The following is a 23,495-nucleotide window of genomic DNA, read 5'->3' on the forward strand; positions in this document are numbered from 1 at the left end:
ATCCGGTTGGGATTCAAAATAAGAGATCCAATTTACGAGGTCCTTCTAAATATGAAATTTCATCAAGATCCGATCACTCCTTCGCAACTTAAAAATACCTCATTTTTTTCTAATTTTTCAGAATTAACCCTCCCCCCAACTCCTTCAAAAAGAGAGGATCCGTTCCGGTTGTGTAAATCACGTATCCAGGACTTGTGTTTATTTTTCCCACCAAGTTTCATCCCGATCCCTCCACTCCAAGCGTTTTCCAAGATTTTAGATTTCCCCCTCCAACTCCCCGCAACGTCACCGGGTCCGGTCGGGATTTAAAGTAAGAGCTCTGAGACACCATATCCTTCCAAACATCAAATTTCATTAAGATCCAATCACCCGTTCGTAAGTTAAAAATACCTCATTTTTTTCTAATTTTTCAAATTAACCATCCCCCCACTCCCCCCAGATGGTCGAATCGTGGAAAATCAATTTCTAATTTCGTCTAGTCTGGTCTCTGATACACCTGCAAATTTCATCGTCCGAGCTTATCTGGAAATGCCTAAACTAGCAAAACTGAGACTGACAGACAGACAGACCGACAGAATTTGCTATCGCTGTATGTCACTTGGTAGATACCAAGTGACATAAAAACTCGTTTAATAAAACTGGCACATGAGAAAAATCTGGCTTTGTACCTGATCTAGGAATGGTAACTATTTTCTCGATTATTCTTAATAGTAAAATGTGATTTCATCAATTAATCATCAATCATTTATTAATACAAAAAGATTACAAACTTAAGACGGTTACTTAAGAAGCTTGGTGTGTAGTGGGCCACACAATACAATAACAAACACTAAACTTTTATAAAACACTAAAATACATGTAATAATAAAACACTGGAATAAGAAAAGGACTTGTAACAGATAAGACAGTTTCTGAAAGTCATTTTAAAATAAGAGAAGCGATACAAATAAATTGGAATAGAATTCTAATTAATAATAAGAATAAAAAAAATATGGAGAAACATTAGGCGTACTACACTGTTCAGAAAGACATGTCCAGAAATCGCCTTTGCAGAGAGAGATAGAGGGACATCAGAAGGGATGGAGCCCCATAGTAGGAATGGATTGTTAAACAGAAGATCTCTCAGCTGATGTTAATGATCTTTTAGGTAAAGTAAATCTGCGAGAAAAACAACGTAAAGAAGAAGAGTACCTATTTGAGCCTGATCGTGAGAAAAACTACTGCAGAGACGATGGAAGTGAACCTAGAAAAGCAAAATGGGCTAAATAATTATTACTTTTATCCACAACAAGATCCAGCAGAGCTATTCCTGTATTATAATAGCTGAGGGAGAAATTTATGGGAATTTCATAGCTTGAAACACATACAAATGATGTTGGATCCAAGCAAAACGCACACCGTTGGAATTACTGTGGCCGAAAACCCTATAGAGGACACTGGCAGTCCCCTTGCTAGAAAAAGATGGAAAATTACGTTTTTGCACTGATGTTTTTTTTTGCACAGATGGCACTGATGTTTTCTCTTCTTTTCTTCTTCTTCTCCATTGCTGGTGCTTGGAAGCTTGAAGATCATACAGAGCTGTTTAAGGGCTCATGTGGAAGAAAATTGTTATTTCCAGTGCCTTACGTAAATAACAAAACATAATATTAAAAATAAAATCTGTTAATTTTGTTTTGGCTAAATGGCTTTCTCATAGTTTTGATCTGACGATTTTGATAAAGAAAAGGGGTAGGGGAGGAGGCCTAGTTGCTCTCCAATTTCTGGTTACTTAAAAATGCAACTAAAACTTTATTTTTCTTACGAACGTTTTTATTAGTAATAAATATACGTAACTTGCTAATTAACTTACGTAACGAACTTCTATATTTGTATATTTTTATTACGTATATGGGGGGGGGGGGGTTGCCCCCCTCGTCAATATCTCACTCTTTACACTAAAGCTGGAATTTCGTCCCAATTCTTTAAAAATGACCCCTGAATCACAAAGGCCGTAGAATAAACAATTTAAATTACTAAAAATACTTTAAGGTAAAGAGCGAGGTATTGAGGAGGAGACGAACACCCTTATATACGTAGTAATTTCTGTTTATTTTATGTTTTAATGCTGCTTCTTACCTTCAGTTGAAAAAACTTTTTTTTTAATTTATTTTCTCATTGTTGTTTTAAATAATGCTAGAAAATCCTGCGCCCCCTTCATGACAATTCTCTTCCCTCGTGATAGATTCCTCTATAGAAAGATCTTCCGATGCCACCGACCAAAAAACCTCCCCCCGACGCAAAAAAGTCTCCCTGAAAACGTCTGTGCACTTTCCAATAACCGTTACTATATTTAAACAATGGTCAAAGTTTGTAACTCGCAGCCCCTCTCCCGGGGACTGTGGGGTATTAAGTCGTCCCCAAAGACACGGTTTTTCGACTATGCTGGACAAAACGACTATCTCAAAATTTTGATCCGGTAAAATAGGGGAAAAAATGAGCGTTGGGGTGGCCTAGGTACCCTCCAATTTTTTGGTCACTTAAAAAGTGTAATAGAATTTTTAATTTTCGTTAGAATGATCCCTCTCGCGACATTCTAGGACTACTGGGTCGATAAGATTACCCCTGAAAAAATAAAATAAAAATAAAATAAACACAAATCCGTGATCTGTCTTCTGACAAAAATACAAAATTCCACATTTTTATAGATAGGAGCTTAAAACTTCTACAGTAGGGTTACCTGATAATCTGAATCTAATGGTGTGATTTTCGTTAAGATTCTATGACTTTTAGGGAGTGCTTCCCCCTATTTTCTAAAATAATGAACATTTTCTCAGGCTCGCAATTTTTAATGGGTAAAATTAAACTTATATATTTAAAATGAGCATGAAAATACGATTCTTTTGATGTAACTATTGATATCAAAATTCCGTTTTTTAGAGTTTCTGTTACTATTGAGCCGGGTCGCTCCTTACTACAGTTCGTTACCACGAACTGTTTGATAGTTAAGTCTGTCTATCATCGACCCATGCGTCATTTCTAGGGCAGAGGAACTAAGGTAGATAGTCATAGAACTAAGATAGTCATAGAACCTATAGTTTTCCAAGTGTTTGGTTAAATGGCACAGGTAAACGGCGGGAGTAAGTATGTCTATATACTTGTTTGTTAGCTTTTAGAAAGGCACGCCCACCTAGAGTCAGTCCAAAGGTGTACATTATACTGACACACACCGAAGAAATCAGAAAACGTTGCAAGGGAGTGCCCACGCACATTGTGGAAAAGAATCTTAACATAGACTACTACTACTACTACCACTACTGCTAATAACTCACTGCAGCACCAAGCCGCCTGAGGCCAACACAGCTACACACGCTCCTCCTCCAACCAAATCCATTTAAAGCCTCCCTCTTTACACCCTCCCAGAAAGTTCCCATTTCCTTCAAATCTTTATTTATGACATCCTCCCAACCCAGACAAGGACGACCTGCTTTCCGTGTAGCCCAAGACGGTTGGCCAAAAAGGACAATCTTCGGTAATCTGTCATCCTTCATCCGTAGAAAGTGGCCTAGTCATCTCAACCTTTCTTTCATTATAGCCCTAGAAAGCGGGATTGAACCACATTTTTCAGTCAGCCGGGTATCCAGAACAATCCGTAGGCAATTTCTCTGGAAAATATCTAGTAAATTTTCATCTGCTTTTCGGAGCGCCCATGCTTCAGAACCATATTTGACCACTGTCATCACTGTTGCTTCCAATATTCTAATCTTGGTTTGCAGACTTATCTTTCGTTTATAGGAATTGTATTGTTGACAATACAATTCCACGAGCGAAGCTGTAGACAATTTGCTCGGTAAAATATATAAATTATACTGTTAGATGCTGAAAATATTGTAACGAGTACCCTTTCTGAGAAGGTATATGTTTGTAGAGATGGTGTAAGTACGTTCCCCCTTGGGCACTACTTAACGTCCAACCAAGACGAGTGTGTTCGTCATAGGGAAAGTCTTGGTGTAAGTAAACTTCTTTAAAAACTCCCAAAAACTTGGGAGGGGGCTTACGGCCTCACGTCCTGGGGGGAGGGGTGGAGCACGGTCTTTGTCCTTCCGGCCGACCACCAGTGATGGGGCTGCCGCTAGCATGTTTTAATGATTTAGAACATATTTTTTGAAGCGTCGTATTTTTGAAATTGTACTTTTGTATATATATATATATATATATATATATATATATATATATATATATATATATATATATATATATATATATATATATATATATATATATATATATATATATATATATATATATATATATATATATATATATGTCTATATATTCACAAGTTTTCGTTGCACAAAGGAAGAAACGTGTTGTATTTATATTAAACTTAAAACGAACAGAAATTACTTCGTATATGAAAGAGGCTGCTTCCTCATCAACGCCCCGCTCTTTACGCTAAATTTTGACTCTTTCTCTCAATTCTTCTTTTGAAAACAGTAAAAAACTTTAGCGTAAAGAGCGGGGCGTTGATGAGGAAGCAGCCTCTTTCATATACGAAGTAATTTCTGTTCGTTTTAAGTTTTAATGTTGCTCCTTACTTTCAGTTAAAAAAACTTGTTTTTTTATTTAATTTCTGAACGTTTATGAATCAATGCATGTTTTGATTTTGGCTCTCCGCAGAGGAATAATTAAAACGAAATTTACATATATATTTTTTTTTGGCTAAATGGCTTTCTCATAATTTTGATCAAATGATTTTGAGAAAAAAGAGTGGGGGAGGAAGCCTAGCTGCCCTACGGTTTTTGGGTTAGTTAAAAAGGCAACTAGAACTTCTAATTTTATACGAATCTTTTTATTAGTAAAAGATTTACGTAACTTATAAATTAGATTACGTAAAGAACTTTTGTATTCTCATGTTTTTATTACATATATGAGGGGGTTCGCCACCTCGTCAGTACCTCGCTCTTTACACTAAAGCTTAAATTTTGTCCCAATTCATTAAGAATGACCCCTGAATCACAAAAGCCGTAGAATAAATAGTTGAAATTACTAAAAATACTTTAGCGTAAAAAGCGAGGTATTAGGAGGAGGTGAGCCCCTCATATGGGTAATAATTTCTGTTTGTTTGAAGTTTTAATGCTGTTCCTTACTTCCAGCTGAAAAAAACTTTTTCATATTTATTTTTTCATTGTTTTTTTAAATAATGCTAGTAAATCCTGCGCTCCCTTCATGGAAATTTTCTTCCCCCATTACAAATTCTCGATGGAAAGTTCCTCCAGCATATCCCCCTCCCCCAACCAAAAGATCCTCCTGAAAACGCCTGTACACTTCCCAATAACCCATTACTATATGTAAGCACTGGTCAAAGTTTGTAACTTGTTGCCCCTCCCACGGGGACTGTGGGGGAGTAAGTCGTCCCCAATGACATAGTTATAAGGTTTTTCGACTACGCTGAATAAAATGGCTATCTCAGAATTTTGATCCGTTGACTTTGGGAAAATAATTAGCTTGGGAGGGGGCCTAGGTGCCCTACAATTATTTTGGTCACTTAAAAAGGGCACTAGAACTTTTCGTTTCCGTTAGAATGAGCCCTCTTGTAACATTCTAGGACAACTGGGTCGATACGATCACCCCTGGGGAAAACAACAGCAAAAAACAAACAAACAAATAAACACGCATCCGTGATCTGCCTTCTGGCAAAAAAATACAAAATTCCACATTTTTGTAGATAGGAGCTTGAAACTTCTACAGTAGGTTTCTCTGATACGCTGAATCTGATGGTGTGATTTTCGTTAAAGTTCTTATACATTTCTTATATACTTATATATTTAAAATCAGCATTAAAATGCAATTCTTTTGATGTAGCAATTGGTATCAAAATTCCATTTTTTAGAGTTTTGGTTACTATTGAGCCGGGTCGCTCCTTACTACAGTTCGTTACCACGAACTGTTTGAAAAGATTGGAATTTCGTCTGATTTGGAATTTTTCTCTTTTGCTAGCTAATAAGGCTCTCAAAACTTTTCTTTTTTTTGTAAGAGTTTTGTCCAAAATCCCTATAATAAAAATTACCAATGCCAAACGAAAAATTCAGAGGTCAAATTATATCAAATTTCGGTATGACGACCCGTTGACATCGAAATGAAAATTAGAATTTGTAGCACTATTATCTGGTGATTTAGGGGAAATGTTATAGGGAAAGGGTGAATATGATATTTTCAATGGGATTCCATTTTTCTGTAGGTATTCCGTTGATTCCGTGACTTCGTTCTTTTGTCAATAGATAGACGAAAATGAGAATTTGAGAGAAATTTCCCATCAGTTGAATCCTAAATCAGTTGGATACTAAACTCAAAAGGCTAAAATTTGGCAATATAGAAGATTGATAAAACAATTTTAGGAAAATAGTTTCAATAAATAAGGCAGCCTAGACATAGAAATCGTCTTATTTACTGCCTTTTTTTATTCTCATTCTATCTGATTAAAAAGTACAGGTATATGATAAGCAAAAAAAAGTTAATTTCTAAGAGTTTTTTTGACAGCTTTTGATTTAAATCTTTTGATTAAGAGTAATGTCCACCTTAGAATGGTCTGAAAATTTATGGCGATTTCTATATCTAGTTCACCATGTTTAATGACTTTTAACACTTTAAGGATGTAATTCAATAAAAAAAACAATTTTTTTAACTGCAAGTAAGGAGCGACATTAAAACTTAAAACGAACAGAAATTATTCCGTATATGAAAGGGGTCGTCCCCTTCTCAACGCCTCGCTCTTTACGTTAAGGTTTGACTCCTTCTCACAACTCTACTTTTCAAAGCAATAAAAAACCCTCAGGCTCATAACTCTTGATGGGTAAAACTAAACTTGATGGAACTTATATATTTAGAATCAGCGTAAAAATACGATTCTTTTGGTGTAACTATTTACACCATTTTTTGGAGTTTCGGTTACTATTGAGCCAGGTCGCTCCTTACTACAGTTCGTTACCACGAACTGTTTGATAATCGTTACCACCAAGCAACTCGAACTCTGATGCTCCTATTCGAAAGGAGAGTCCCATAGCCATTTTACTGCAGCAATTGTTAGTAAAAAATGGGCTATTGTGTTTGACTATAATATATTCACTTAAATAGGACACAAGAAATGAAAATTTCCTATCAATTAATTTTAGGACTTCATCTCAGCTCTCAAATTGTAGAGTGTGGCTGAAGGACAAGCAATAATCGTCGCATTTGGCCCCATAAAAGATTTATACCATGTGAAACGTTATTTCCTTTAAAGACAGTCTCAAAATCCGCTGAGTCTGCTTGAAACCAACTTCATTCTTTATCTGTTACTTTGTTTAGAACAAAACTTAACCCAATCTTTCTTTATTGCTATTTCTGAAAATACAACGTTTACGCATTCGTGGATGAAGACAAATTTCGTACCGTAAATATATTGGAAATTAACATAAAGTAGACCCATCATTTCCAGTCTGTAAACCCTTGTTCCTATGCATGATTGTGTTCTATGACTTCCCTCTCTCCATGATAGAGATAAAAATTCTTGCCCACAAATGCTTATTAAAAACAATTAGCATCCGAATATCAGCAAACCTTACGATTCTGCTAACAAATCACTCTCCTTGGTAAAGGAAAAATCCTCAAGCTATGACACTTTGGAGTCTGCTAGCCTTGGACGACAAAAGTTAACGGTCTAAAATTTTTAGCTAAGTCCCCTTTTATGTAGCCGGCTGTGCACCAAATTTCAGGCAAACTTGGGGATTTGTTGGAAAGTAGTTGGCGCTTTCAAGTGGTTCCAAACACTTTGATATAGAGGTTGGAGAAGAGGCATAATCCTCTAATCAGAAGATTATACCCCTATCAAGGAGAGTGACTTGATGACAAGAATGGTAAAGCTTGCTGATCTTACGAATGGAGGGGTTTGATGCCTGGCAGCAAAACAAACATGGAGATGATCATAAAGACAGAATTTACCTTATTACTTGCCGTGTTTTCCTATTAGACCTGTCCGTAGTTTCCATTAAACAAAAGTTTAACATATACAGAAAATTTAGAGAAGAAGCACAGTAAAAGACAGAAAGAATATACATATCGGATATGCCTATTGCCGCAACTTCTACTAAGAAATTCATCTTTTAACTCTCTTCTAAATAGAAAGTCTCAGCAGCCTTTAAGTGATATCAAATAAAATTAATAGTGCCATCTCAGATTTGACATGGATGATTTTATATGTTGATAAGCTTAAAGGTCGGTGTTGGTAACACGCTGTAAAAACACCAAGATAAACAGAGTTGCAAAAACTAAAACAAGGGAAATTTAAACTTCTCGCATACCCATTACAGGTGCTATCACTTACATTGACATGATTGGCTGAGTGCCGGCCGCAAATTACATTTACTTAAAAAAGACACGACCAAAATCAGAACTAGAAGGGAGAACTGTCTCGTTATGTCGTTCTGTGGGTTTGACTATGCACAATAACCCAATGATTTTGAATGATTTATAGCCTACATTCCTTTGGATAAGAGTAATACAAATCAAGATTATAGCAGACTAAGACCAGGGGACTACAATAGCAAGCGAATATACAATAAGGCACTAAGTCAACAAATATGTGATCACTTTTCTGAAACCGTTTAGACTACTTTGGCTGTCATTTTCACTAAAGTCAGTGGCCGTATTTTGTAAGAGTAATTGTTGATTGGATCCATTTTATGTAAAATTCAAATATAATTGTTGAACGCTTTAATTTCCACCTCAATCCATTTATGAAGTTACTTGTTTTATGCCATAGTGGCACCCCTACTTGTCAAACTCACTTTTTTATATTTTTATTTCATAGAAGTCGGAATTTTTTATTTAAGAAATGTGATCGGTATAGTTCCACGTCAACTTTTTTTTGTGTATGAATTACGTGAAAAGAAACATTTATGTTCAAATATCACAAGAATTAATTGAGGTGGAGGATTACATTTGTGGGTATGTTTTGGGATTGGTAAGTTTTAGAAACATAAATGAAGTTATGTGACACATGGTAAAAGTCTCAAGGTTTTGGATAGAAGAAGGGTTTGACCTCCCCTCTACTCCCCTTCTACATACACATTTTATCCAGATACCAATGCTAAATAAAATTTTAACAGCTTTCCACTTCGAGGCCTAAAAATGATTTAAAACACAAAAAATTAAATTTTTAAGATTAATTCAGGTTTGAATCCTTTTTGAGGAGTGGGCCAGGGAAAGTTTACCCCTTTTCAGGATAAGCAGATTTTGCTTTATAAACATTTCATAGGGATGACGGAATTTCATTTCTGAGTTGGAAATGTATGGACTCACTTTTTTTTCCAATATGCTTTTTCCTGAATTTCAATGTCTAAATTTCTGCAATACTACAACCGCTATACCATTCTTTTACTACGTTACAGGGACTGCTATAACAGTAATTACTTGTGTTCAGTTTTATACCATTCTCATAATAGTTTTGCTTGTAGCTTATTGGACGTATTCCAGTTAGACAAAATACTACTACCATTAACGATTCACTGTAGTACCAAGCAACCTGAGGCGAAACTGGCTACTCACACTCCTCCTCCAACTTAACCTATTTAAAGCATTCCTCTTTACAGCCTCCCAAGTAATTTCAATTTCCCTTGAATATTTCTTTACAATATTTTCCCACCCCATTCTGGGACGACCTGCTGTTCGTTTGGTCTTGCTTCAATGATTTTGATTCTCATTTGCGAAAATTGTCTTGGCATATTTTGGGGGCTGGGTCATGGGCACCGGTGGGGGGGTGGTTTATACCCCTAACATTTTTGGGACTATAAAATAATTATGAAGAAACCAAAGGAAAGAGAGCAGAATACAGAAAAACCATGGGAAAAATTTGTGTTGCCACATTGTTGGCTGTCTGTCAATAGATTTTGACCATTCATACGAAAAATAAAAGTTTTAATTTGTTACTGAGTGACCCCTTTCAGGCTTTTCACAAAAAAATTTTGTATGATTTGGTTGAAGCAACAAAAATGTCAAATTTTTCATAGTAGTGCTAGGTAAGTAAATAACGATCCTTGTCAATATAGAAAGTATAAGAGCCTAACTTTTGATCACATTCAACCAAAGAATCAGCTTTTTATGGTGATCCTATGTTTGTTAGCAATTAGTACACGAGAAAGTTCGTATAATTATAAAAAACACAAGGAAAACAACTTAATAAGGAGCGATTTCGTTAATAATATGCCGTCAACTTTTGCTTGCATTGCGAGAGTACCCATGAGCTGATATACGAAGCCATTAGAATCAGAAATGCTTCCCCTGAAAGGAATGTTGGGAATTGTTGTATTTTCCCCCTGAACAAACACGTTTTTGTGTTTTATTATCATTTATTTTTTTCCAAAGGGATTGTATTTATCTAGATGTCACTTTGAAAAATTACAAAATTCCACATTCTTGCAGATACTTACTTGAAGCCTCTAAATTAGGGTTCTTTGATACGCTGAATCTGATTATGTGTTTTTCATTGAAATTCTATGACTTCTAGGTGGCCTCTTCCCCTTTTCTTGAAAATCAGATAATTTTTATCAGGCTCGTAGCTTTTGATAGGTAAGACTAAAGTTAACGAAACTAATATATTTGGAATAAGCGTAATAAGCCAATTCTTTTGATATATCTATTGGTGTCAAAATCCGTTTTTTAGTATCGGTTGCTATTGAGCCGGGCCGCTCCTTACTTACAGTTTGTTACCACAAATTGTTTGATTATCCATCAAAATCCAAACAGAAATCATTGAAGTATTGACTGTTTTTTCTGCGCTACCAAAAGTACTGAATTCTTAGAACTTTACAGCTTCATGAAATGTAATTAAACAAATAGAAAAGTTTTTCAACTAAAGTAAGGAGCTAGTTTGAAACTTAAAATAAATATAAATTACTCTGTATATAAGGGGGCTGTCCCCTTCTCAATCCTTTGTTCAATAAAACAAAAGTTTGTTTAGTGCTTTGAAAAATCTTAAAATGCCAAACTCCACAGTAAAAAGTAGGGAGCTAAGGAGCAGACAGCCCTTTCATACAAATTATATTCTGTTCAAATAGGTTCTAAATGTTTCCCTTGCTTTCAGTTGAAAAGCTCTTTTTTTATTTAATTTCTGTTTTTTTTTTCAAATCGTACCCAGGCCTAGCCAAGATATAATTTGAGGCACTGGTCCCTTAAATCCCTGGTTAATTGCTTTTAAAATGTGTAAATCAGTAATAATAGGTTGATTAGTCTCATCCTACGTTTAAATTTGCAATTTCAATTCGGATAAATCAGCAATTACGCAATAATGCGTAAATCAATATTTGCACATTCAATAGTACCGTCATACGTTTAAATTTGCAATTTAAATTCTGGATCAAATTTGAATATAATTAAAAAAAAGGTGCTGAATAGTAATTTTGGTAAAAAGTCCTTATTAATATTACTTAAGAATTTCGGTTGGATCAAAAGGAGTATTATTGTTTGTATGGATGGAAAATCTGTGAGACTTTTGATCTTCTACATAACTGAAGCCATAGCAACCTCTTCAATAGAATTTTTCCTACCGATAAATACATTACATTCATTCGCTTAAATACATTAAATAACTTCATATAAATAGAAAAAGAAAAATATTACCATTTAAAATTGCTGAAAACTAACTGCCTAGCAGTATTTGCCGCCCAAAAAAATTTCCTGGCGGGGCTGAAGATGACCTGCCTTGCCTTTTCCACCTATGTGGATTTATATATGGGAATGTAACATTATAGCTGTATAGAGAAACATTTTAATTAACACCTACTCCCCCTACCTCTTTCAACATTTATCTGAAGTTTCAGGAAGAGGAAGAAGTTTGTCCATTAAAATGTATTTATGCAGGAATCTACCCTACCCCCACCTATACAATGACTTATCCCCTCTCTTTATAGATGATACACAATTAAAACCACCAGGCACAGCCCAATTTCATTGCAAATAAAGCGAACCAGCTTGGTTCAAGCCAGTACTACCACCGTTTGGCATTAGTTCTAATGCAACTCGGAAGCTTAAAATATGTTATTGATACTTTCAAATCAACTAGCTTCTCAGAATTTAAATTAATTTCAAATTCATCCTCTTCGAGATAAAGTCATAGTTTGGTGCCCTAAACCACCTGAACTGTCATCCAACCCCCACTGCTATTTTGGTGTCTGGCCCCCCTGAAAAATTTTCTGCCAGCCCCCTTGGACTGGAGTGAATATGACCTGGAAGAATGACTTGGTTTCATTCTTGAATTAAGTTTTCAAGAATGGATATGGGCAGAAAGTTTTCCTGTTCCAACTTCATCCCATGTTTTACTTCTACGGGTTTCAAGATTATCTTGACATAGGTCGTGACTTTAAAAGAAAGAAAAAATAGCAGTCAAGCTTTACTATAGTCTGACCCATGTACAGAGAAAGATTTTGCGAAGAAATGTGATTTGGGAGAAATAACTTCTGATCTGAACAAAAATATAGCTCGATTTGGTGGCATGTCTCCATTAAATCTTTCAAGAATCACAACCAGCAATGAGGCTGTAGAGTTGGAACCTTTCCTGGAAATATTTAATGCAGTAGATTCATCCTTGAAAGTTAAATTTAACTAACAGTTACAATTTTTAAAGTTGGCAAAATCCACTGTTCAGAGTTTCCAAAACTAATAAAAATAAACTGTTTTTAACAACTGTAATTTGGAGTTACTAATAGTGTTAAACCAATAACCATATTTAGTTATCAAAAATAAAAAAAAACTTGAGAAATGTACAAAATTTGTCTTCATTTTAGATGAATACCTGTGCGATACCCTTTCAGAGCTATATATCTCTTTAGTAAATAGTAATTAGCTTAATCTTGTTCCTTTTTTTTTCATGTCTGACAGGTATTCCGTAAATTAAGCAGAAACACTCCAAACCTCATGATTCTGCTTTTTGTACTAAATACACCAACTATATCTGGATTTCTGAACGTCGGTAAAAACACAAAGGCGGGTGTAAAATTGTTCAGCTCATCATGTTATCGTTTATAGAATTAATTGAGTCTGGACAGTGGGACATCCCTGCTGCTACCTGTAGATTAAATTAGCTTTTTCTGCGCCGACAGTAAACGACATCCTATGCGCAATTCAACTTCTGTGTTACTGCATCTGTTAATTGCAGTTGAACGTGGTTCAAAGTTGGTATGTAATAATAATCAGAATTTAACAGTTTTGTTGAAAGGGTATAATAACTTTAAACTCAGCTAATTGCACTTGCCTAGTTAGGGACAAATGGTAAAACCTTTTTTCTTTATTTTGTTTTCCTTCATTTTTTTCTTTAAAGATTTGCAGTGTCAAAACTCACCCAAGGCAAAGCTAGGGTTTTAAATTGGGGGGGGGGGGCTATAAAATGTACCAACAAATCGCTCATTGTGCCAACAAATGTGGGCACATAAGCTAAATTAAGACGCCCGAAGTTCCAAGCCGTCAACACCGCGTGAAGACACCTTGGAACTTTGGTGGACCCCTTTCCTCCCTTTCCCATTTAGCTGCGCCCCAAGAAATTATAAAGGTGTGCTAGTGTTCTAGCTAATTATTGCTTTTAACTACATTAAAAAAAAACTATTTTTTCCAAATGAAAGTAAGAAGCAACTTTAAAACTAAAAATGAACAGTAATTATTCCATATTTGAAAGGGTTGCCCCCTCCTCAATACCTTCCTCTTTACGTTAAATATATAAATGCAAAATTTCACTTTTTGTATATAAGAGTTTGAAACTTTTACAGTAGGGTTCTCCGATACGCTGAATCTGGTGGTTTTTATGGCACTTGGTATTAACCAAGTGACATATAGCAATCGCAAATTCTGTCGGTCTGTCTGTCGGTCTGTCTGTTGGTCCTGGTTTTGCTACTTTAGGCACTTCCAGGTAAGCTAGGACGATGAAATTTGGCAAGCGTATCAGGGACCGGACCAGATTAAATTAGAAATAGTCGTTTTTCCGATTTGACCATCTGGGGGGTGGGGGGGGGGGGTGGGGGTCCGGTTAATTCGGAAAAAATAGAAAAAATGAAGTATTTTTAACTTATGAGCGGGAGATGGGATCTTAATGAAATTTGATGTTTGGAATGATATTGTGTCTCAGAGCTCTTATTTAATTCCCGACCGGATCTGATGACACTGGGGGGAGTTGGAGGGGGGAAACCTAAAATCTTGGAAAACACTTAGAGTAGAGGGATCGGGATGAAACTTGATGGGAAAAATAAGCACAAGTCCCAGATACATGATTGACATAATCAGAACGGATCCGCTCTCTTTGTGGTAGTTGGGGGGGGGGTAATTCTGAAAAATTAGAAAAAATGAGGTGTTTTTAACTTACGAACGGGTGATCGGATCTCAATGAAATTTGATGTTTAGAAAAATAAAAATAATGAAAATTATCGACATTTGTTTTTTGAAATGGAACCTATTTTTTCAGGTTTTATTTTTCAAAACAACACTGTTTTAAGAACCACTCTTCCACCACACTATTTTGAGGTCACGTTAGAAATGTCTAGCTGGCGCTTGGAATGTAGTAGAAACCCTTCTAAGGAAAATCTTAGTCATACAAATAATAAGCATTTGCAGCAGTTGCAAAGCGTTGCATGATCGAATTCTAATGCGAGTGCTCTAGGGCTAAAAGCTTATATATCTATATGATGGAGGAGGATGTTTCACTTACTCGAAGAGTTTTCCAAAAGACCACCTCTCTGGAAAATTGAAAACGAAACCAACCTAAGATGTAATGTGCAAACCTCAAAAATAGGACAAGCGACAATTTTTCGTTATGGGACCTTGATGAACTCGTATGCCAACTGATATGCAAAGTTCATAACATCTTGATTTTGCCAAATCTTCTTTATCCTTTTAGTCTGATTGACTTTTACGCCTAGCAAGCAACTTGTATAACCTAAGTTAGGAATAATCGATGATGAATATATATGTTATATTTTATATCTTCAAGGCAACAACTGGTAGAGAAAGCAATCTTTTTTGTTAGAGTAAGTGAAGAGCAGTGTTCACTGAATTTACACTTTAATCTAAAAGTGCTTAATAAGTGCAATAAGTGATGTGACTTAATAAGTGCTTAATAAGTGACTCACTGGACTCATTGCTAAAACGACTTGTTAGAATAACAGCTAGAAAATCTAGGGATTTAAAAACGGCCATTTTCAAAAGTGCTATAGTCTACTGCTACAAGCCGGTCATTTTTATGCTTTTGATTGAGCTTTTTCTTTAATTTTCTGAGTTTGGAGCTGAGACAGGGCAACGGTATTACATATGACTGCTAGACTTTAAAAGTACTATCAATGTTAAAGAAATTTAATCTTACCCTTCACTCCTTTCTTAGTAATGAGCACACTGATTCCATGGTTTCATTATAAAAATTCGCTTTGCTTTTTATGGCACTTGGTAAATACCAAGTGCCATATAGAGTTAATTTGGAAAAATTACAAAAATTGAGGTATGTTTAACTTACGAATGGGTGATCGGATCTTAATGAAATTTGATATTTAGAAAGAAGCATATTGTGCCTCATAGTTCTTATTTTAAATCCCGGCCGGATCCGGTGCTATTGGGGGGAGTTGGAGGGGAGAACCTAAAATCTTGGAAAACGCTTAGAGTGAAGGGATCAAGATGAAAATTGGTGGGGAAAAAAGCACAAGTCCTAGATACGTGATTGACATAACCAGAACGGATTGGCCCTCTTTGGAGGAGTTGGGGGGAGGGTTAATTCTGAAAATTAGAAAATAAGAAGTATTTTTAACCTACGAACGAGTGATCGGATCTTAATGAAATTTCATAGTTAGAGGGACCTCAGATCTCTTATTTTAAATCCTGACTGAACCCAGTGTCGTTGGGGGGAGGACCAGAAATCTTTGAAAACGCTTAAAGCGGAGAGATCAGGATGAAACTTGGTGGAAAGAATATCCACAAGTCCTAGAAACGTGGTTGACATAACCAGACTGAATACACGCTCCTTGGGGGAGTTGGAGGGGGTTTTAATTCGGAAAAATTAGAAAAATTGAGGTATTTTTAACTTAAGAACGGGTGACCGTTCGTGAGGTATTTTTAAATTTGGTGTTCAGAAGGAACTCATGTCTCAAAGCTCTTATTTTAAATCCCGACCAGATCTGGTAAGAGGGGAGGGGAAAACCGGAAATCTTGGAAAACGCTTATAGTGGAGAGATTGGGATGAAACTTGGTGGGTAGAATAAGTAAACTTCGTAGATACGTGATTGACGTAACCAGACTGGATCCACTCTCTCTGGGGGAGCTAGGGGGGGGGTACAGTGCTTCGGCGAGTTCGGTGCGTGTTATTGGTATTGGTAGGCGTGTCAGGGACCTGCACACATTGACTTGTAAAAAGTCTTTTTCCCCAATTCGACCATCTGGAGGGGGAGGGGGCTGTAGGGAGAGGAAAAACTTAGAAAAAAATGAGGTATTTTTTATTTACGAGTGGTGATCCGATCTTAAAGAATTTTCGTATTTAGAAGGACCTCGTGTCTCAGAGCTCTTATTTTAAATCCCGACCGGCATTAAGCCTCTGATTTTCCTTTTAAATTAATCTATTTATTCTTAGATTTTTGCTAGAGCTCGTGCCTTATGAGCTCTTGGCTCTTGGATCTTCCACCCTCGTCACACGTGCCATATGATATCTTAACTCCTGTTTCTTAAGTTATTACCGTCAGTGCTGGGAGCTTTGTTTATAATCTGAGCTGTTCTTGTTTATTTAATGTTTATTTTTTCCGTGTGTTTTTTATGTTTTAAAAAACATTTCTTTTTATTTTTCGTTGTTTGTATTTTTTCCGTTGAGAAAGGTTTCTCGGACGTGGGGCCGAAATATTCGGAATATTTTAATTTTTTTAGATAAAATGTAGTTTTGTCTTTATTTTTTATTCACTGCTTTCTCAAAATTAAAACCCGTTTTCTCTTGCTTAATTACCTGTTTTACCTGGAGTCATGCTAAGATTTCACTCGGTATGGTCCGAGGACCAGAACGGGCCCATCAGTTTAAAAGTGCCCTAGATCGGCATAAAGCAAAAAAATAAGTGCGTTAATTATTCCGTATCTAACTAATTTTGCTTCACAGTTTTATTTATTTATTTTTTTTTTTTACAAAATCGGAGTGCTTTGGACTGAACCTAGGTTATATTTAAACTGTATGGGGAAATTTACGTAGTGAAATAACTTGTGTCAAGTTGGTAATAATAATAAAGATATTCAACTGCCTTCAGTTTTTGATAATATCTTCATGGACAGTTTTAAAAATCAAAATAAATTTCGCAAAATCATGGGTGCTGGACTAAATATATTTAAAAATTTAAATTTAAAATATAAGTATGCATTTGAAAAAAAATGTTTAGCAATTAAACATTTTAAGTCCAAAAATAACCGGACTTTGCCAAAACTCTTGAACAATAATCATCTGCGTTAATTTTGGTTGAGTTTCAAGGCAAGTGGCCAAAAAAAAAGAAATACCAGTGAAGAGGATTGACAATTTGGTACTATCTGCAAAATAGACCGTTAAGTAGGCCTATTATTCGAATATACACTGCAATGATAGCGATCTCCCTAAAATTGGTAGTATACCATAGGCATAACTAGCAATTATACCTGTGTCCACCTAGGCCTAATAAATTAACTAGATAGGACAGGCCCAATTGACGTGTCACCCTCTAGTATGATTGATAAGGGTTAGCCTTACCTGAATACTAAAACGGCTGATACGAACCTTCCTTTGAAAAGCGTATCTTTGAAGCTATTATACAACATTCTCTTCGGAATTTCAAATAGGGGTATTTAAGATTGTTTATCCAGTTTTAAAGATGATTACACAAGTCATAAATCAAGCAAATATTTTCCCTATTTTACTAATAATTTTAACCATCAAAATGTGATATTATCTATTGTTTGTTTTTGGGACTTCTTTATTGAACTACGAGATGACTTGAAGTGCCTTTTCTGTACTCCAATGCTTAAAATTAAACTCTAAATAAACAGAAGAACCAATGGTTTCGTTGGGTGGGGGCAACAAGCGGGGTGCATGTTTCCCCTGTATTTTTAGGGATATTTTCATTGAAAATGATTTTTTCAATTTTCAATAAAAAAGTGAAAAAATTACCCCCCTCCCCTCGAGGTTTTGAAAAATACATTCTGCTCTTCAAAGTTTTTATTAATCGATGCCGCTGAGATGAGGAACTAAAATTGACCCACCAATATAAAAGCAAGATGAATAAAAGTACATTGAAGATAAATCAAAAAGAACAAGCGCTAAGAAAAAACAAATATCTGAAGAATTTGACGTTGTGGCGAAAACGAAAACCACGCTGAAAGAAACCCAAGTTTTTACCATTCAGTTGGCATTAAACAGGATTAAAGAATATGTCAATCTATGGAAATCTCCATGTGCGGACGTATTCCGGGCCGTAAGTTGGAAGGGAGGGTATAATTTTATAAAGGGGAAGTAATAAAATTAAAAAAAAAGTGGTTTTACCTAATTACATACCACCAATATAAAAGCAAAAGGAAGAAAAGTGCATTGAAGATAAATAAAAAAGAACAAGTGCTAAGAAAACCAAACATCTTTTTATTTAACATTGTGCCAAAAACTAAAACCATGCTAAAAGAAATATATTTTTTGCCATTTAGTTCGCATTAAACATGATTAAAGTAAATATGTCCAGCTACGGAAATCCCCATATGCGGACATATTCTGGGCCTTAAGTTGGAAGGGAGGGTATATTTTTTTTCAAGGGGATGTAATGAAATTTAAAAAAAGAGCCAAGAGCTCATATGGCACTTGTGGGAAGGTCGGAACCTAAAATTAGACTCGGTACTAGAGTTAGTGATTTCATCTTCCTAGCATCTCAAGAAGCACCGAACTCGCCAAAGCACTAGAAATCCCTCCAATTCCCCTAAAGACATTGGATCCGGTCCGCTTACGTCAATCACGTATCTATAACTTGTACTTATTCTTGAACTCGCCAAAGTACTATTAATCCCCCCAACTTCCCCAAAGACAACGAATCGGTCCGGTTATGTGAATCACGTATCAAGAGCCTGTGCTTATTCTTCCCATCAAGTTTCATTCCCATCTCTTCACTCTAAGAGTTTTCCAAGATTTTCGATTTCCAAGATTTCCGTTTCTCCCCTCCAACCCCTGTGTGTCGAATTGAAAATAGAGCATCTGAGACATGAGACATGAAATATATATCAAGTTTCAATAAGATTCAATCACCCAGTCGTAAGATAAACATGCCTCCATTTTCATGATTTCCTGAGTACTGAGTACTGAGTGATGAGGTCCTTCTAAATACCAAATTTCGTTAAGATCTGATCACCTGTTCTTAAGTTAAAAATACAAAATTTTTTCCAATTTTTCCGAAATAACCGAATTTAACCCCACTCCAACTCCCTAAAAGAGAGCAGATCCGTTCCGGTTATTTCAATCATGTATCTAGGACTTGTGCTTATATTTCCCACCAAGTTTCATCCTGGTCCCTCCACTCTAAGCGTTTTCCAATATTTCAGGTTTCCCACTCCAACTCCTCCAAATGTCACCAGATCCGGTCGAGATTTAAAAAAGAATTCTGAGACACTATATTCTTTTAAATATCAAATTTCAAATTGATCCGATTAATCGTTCCAAAGTTAAAAAAAAACTCTTTTTTCTAATTTGTCCGAGTTAAATGTCCTCCCCCATTCCGTCCTCCAGATGGGAGAATCGAGGAAACGACTATTTCTAATTTAATCTGGTCAGGTTTCTGATACGCCTGCCAAACATTATAGTCCTAGTTTATCTGGAAGTGACCAAACTAGCAAAACCGGGACCGACAGACAGACAGACAGACCGACAGACAGACAGAAATTGCGATCGCTATACATCACTTGGTAAATACCAAGTGCCATAAAAAGTGCCTTTAGCAAATTACATACCACCAATATAAAAGCAAAAGGAAGAAAAGTGCATTGAAGATAAATAAAACAGAACCAGTGCTACGAAAAAACAAGAGCTAAGAGCTCATATGGCACTTGTGACGAGGTCAGAAGAGTAAAGAGCTCATATGGCATGAGCTCTAGCAAAGTTCTAAGAATCAATAGATGGATTTCAAAGGAAAACCAGAGACTTAATGCCGGTCGGGATTTAAAATAAGAGCACTGAGACACGAGATCTTTCTAAATATCAAAATTCATTAAGATCCGATCACCCACTCGTAAGTTAAAATACCTTCCTTTCCCTTCTCAAGTTTTCCTCTCCCTTCAGCCCCCAGATGGCCGAATCAGGGAAAACGACTTTATCAAGTTAATTTTTGTAGGTCCCTGACACACCTACCAATTTTCATTAGCACCGAACTCGCCAAAGCACTCGACCCCCCCCCAAGAGTGCGGATCTAGTCTGGTTACATCAATCATGTATCTACGACATTTGGTTATTCTACCCACCAAGTTTCATCCCGATCTCTCCACTCTAAGCGTTTTCCAAGATTTTAGGTTTCCCCCTCCAGCTCCACCCCAATATCAACGGATCGGGCTGGGATTTAAAACAAGAGCTCTACGACATGAGTTGCTTCTAAATATCAAATTTCATTAAGATCTGGCTACCCATTCTTAAGTTAAAAATACCTCAACTTTTCTAATTTTTCCGAATTAACCCTCCCCCAAACTCCCCCAAAGGGAGCGGATCCATTCCGGTTTTATCAATCACGTATCTAGGACTTGTGCTTATTTTTTCCACCAAGTTTCATCCCGATCCCTCCACTCTAAGCGTTTTCCAAGATTTTAGGTTTCCCCCTCCAGCTCCACCCCAATATCAACGGATCTTGTCGGGATTTAAAATAAGAGTTCTGAGACACTATGTCCTTCTAAATATCACATTTCATTAAGATCCAATCACCTGCTCGTAAGTTAAAAATACCTCATATTTTCTATTTTTTCTGAATTAACCATGCCCCCACTCCCCTCCCCCCAGATACTCGAATCGTGGAAACGACTATTTCTAATTCAATCTGGTTTGGTCCCTGATACGCCTGCCAAATTTCATCGTCCTAGCTTATCTGGAAGTGCCTAAACTAGCAAAACCGGGACTGACAGACAGACAGACCGACAGACAGACGAATAGAATTTGTGATCGCTATATGTCACTTGGTCAATACCAAGTGCCATAAAAACAAAAATCTGTTATCTAACTTGTGTGCCAAAAACTAAAAGCCAAGCTAAAGGAAATAGATTTTTTCGCCATTTTAGTTCGCATTAAACAGGATTAAAGTAAATATGTCCAGCTATGGAAATCACCATATGTGGACTATTCTGGGCCATAAGTTGGAAGGGAGGGCATATTTTTTCAAGGGGAAATAATGAAATTAAAAAAAAGTCCCTGTAGCAAAATTACATACCACCAATATAAAAGCAAAAGGAAGAAAAGTGCATTGAAGACGAATAGAAGAGAACAAGTGCTAAGAATTATATTTATCTGAAGACCTTGACGTTGTGCCAAAAACAGGAACCATGGTAATGAAACCTTACTTTTTTGCCATTTCAGTTCACATTAAACAGAACTAAGTAAATATGCCCAGCTAAGGAAATCACCATAAGCGGACGCATTCCGAGCCATAAGATGGGAGGGAGGGTATAGTTTGTTTAGGGGGGGGGCATGAAATAAAAAAAATAGCACATTTAGAAAAGTGACATAGATCCTTGAACGGAATCTTGGGTTTTTTTTCTCATTTGCCCTATGTAAGGACAAAGCTTTAACCCTTAAATTGCTCAAAAACCAATAAACTAATTATGCCAAGAAAATACACGAGATATGTCATATAAGGAAAACCATTTGCAAACACCATTGTCATTTCCAGCTTAAAGAACCCATAGTTGTACACATTCTTATTCGTGGCTACATTTCTAATTCAACTACTTTTAGGGACAGTGCTAAATAAATAAAGCTAAATTACAAAGTCACGATAATTTAATAATTCTTGATTAGCATAAAACAGAAATTTGTCACCATAGGAGTGCTCTAGCCAAATTCTGCTGTATAGACAGTAAAAAATGGTTTGCAAAATATCTTTTGTGGGTTAGAAATCGCTCAATGCTTCATAGCATAAAAGAGACGGATTATAGCTAAAATTTATTAATGAAGTGTGACGGTATCATAAGTTATGAGGATGTCGTAAGAAAGGTCCTAGACAGTCATGTTAGCCATACCCTGAGCTGATAAGAATGTGATTGCGCGCAAAAACTGCATGTTTAACATTTTTAAATTATAATGAAAAGAAATTATGTTTAAAAGGAACTTTGGCGTAACATGGTCTCTATAAAGAAAATAATCTTCGAAAAAAAAATAATAAGGTTAAGTTTTTTTTTATCAGATTCACTAAAATATTAGATTACGTTTAATTAAAGTGTTGGTTCGCTGAGACGGTCTGCGTGTAATTGAACCACCGTGTAACTGAACCACTGTAACTGAACCACGGTACAACTGAGCCCCTGTATAACCAAACCCCTGTCCAGCTGAACCCTCTTGTAACTGAACCACCAGGCAACCGAACCTCATTTAACTAAACCCTCGAGCAACTACCCCCCCTCCCCCGGGAAACTCAACCCCATTGAACTGAACCCCCGTGTACTGAACCCTCGTGTAACTGAACCACCAAGCAACTGAACCTCTTTGTAACTGCACCATCGTGTAACTGAAACACCTTGCAACTGAACCACCGTGCAACTGAGTTACCTTGCAACTGAACCCTAGTGTAATTGGACCACTGAACTCGGTTTTTCAATGAACTCATTTTCAGTTTTTCAGCATTCTACATATATGAGGCAATATCATTGGGTAAAACACAAGTTAGAATTTTTACATCTTCAAGTTCAACCTTGTTGGAATAGTTTGTTTTTTAAAGTCATGATATAAGCGCATGTCAAGATAATTCATGAAAAAGCTTTGTTTTATTTTTGCAAAAACCAAAAAGAAGATCCAATGTCACGAACAATTAAAGATGATTTTTTTTTTTTTTCAGATGAGTCAGACCTTTCTGGACGTAAAGTAATAAACATATGTGTTTAAAAAATTTAACCTTTGTGAATCTAGATAACGAATTTTTTATCAAATGTCTTTGAGAAGATTACAGCTAAAAAGGATATGGGAGGGGGACTGGTTGTACTCCAGCCTTTTTTTCAATTTCTCTTTAACATACCAAAAAAATTTAAACTTCATACCGTCGGTTTATACCCTCAGCTGTTCTCGAGACATTGCAGATACGTTGTCTTTAGTTGAAGATGCTCTTAAACATTTTCCAAACGATGGGACGGCTGATATTATCAGCCATTGTAGATATTGCCGGTATTGCTGGTTGCATTGTAGATATTTCCATTTTACAACCAATAGAGGAAAAAATGTCTTGTGATTGTGTTTGACATTCTTCTTGACATTTCCCTTAGGTTTGACCTTAATACTCCACGCTTTTTTTTATTTATAA

At 36.1% G+C, this 23,495-nt stretch overlaps 1 long non-coding RNA gene across 1 annotated transcript in view; it reads right to left on the reverse strand.

The window, feature by feature from the left end:
• Positions 1–782: 782 nt before the first annotated feature.
• LOC136028192 (uncharacterized) overlaps positions 783–23,495 on the reverse strand; it is a 28,328-nt gene continuing 5,615 nt past the window's right edge. The window contains exons 2-3 of the long non-coding RNA XR_010617757.1: positions 14,702–14,929; positions 783–1,243 (exon numbers count right to left, since the gene is read on the reverse strand). This is a non-coding gene — a long non-coding RNA (uncharacterized LOC136028192). The remainder of the gene's footprint in view (positions 1,244–14,701; positions 14,930–23,495) is intronic.

This window comes from Artemia franciscana, chromosome 6, assembly GCF_032884065.1.
Source record: "Artemia franciscana chromosome 6, ASM3288406v1, whole genome shotgun sequence".
NCBI classification, from domain to species: Eukaryota; Metazoa; Arthropoda; class Branchiopoda; order Anostraca; family Artemiidae; genus Artemia; species Artemia franciscana.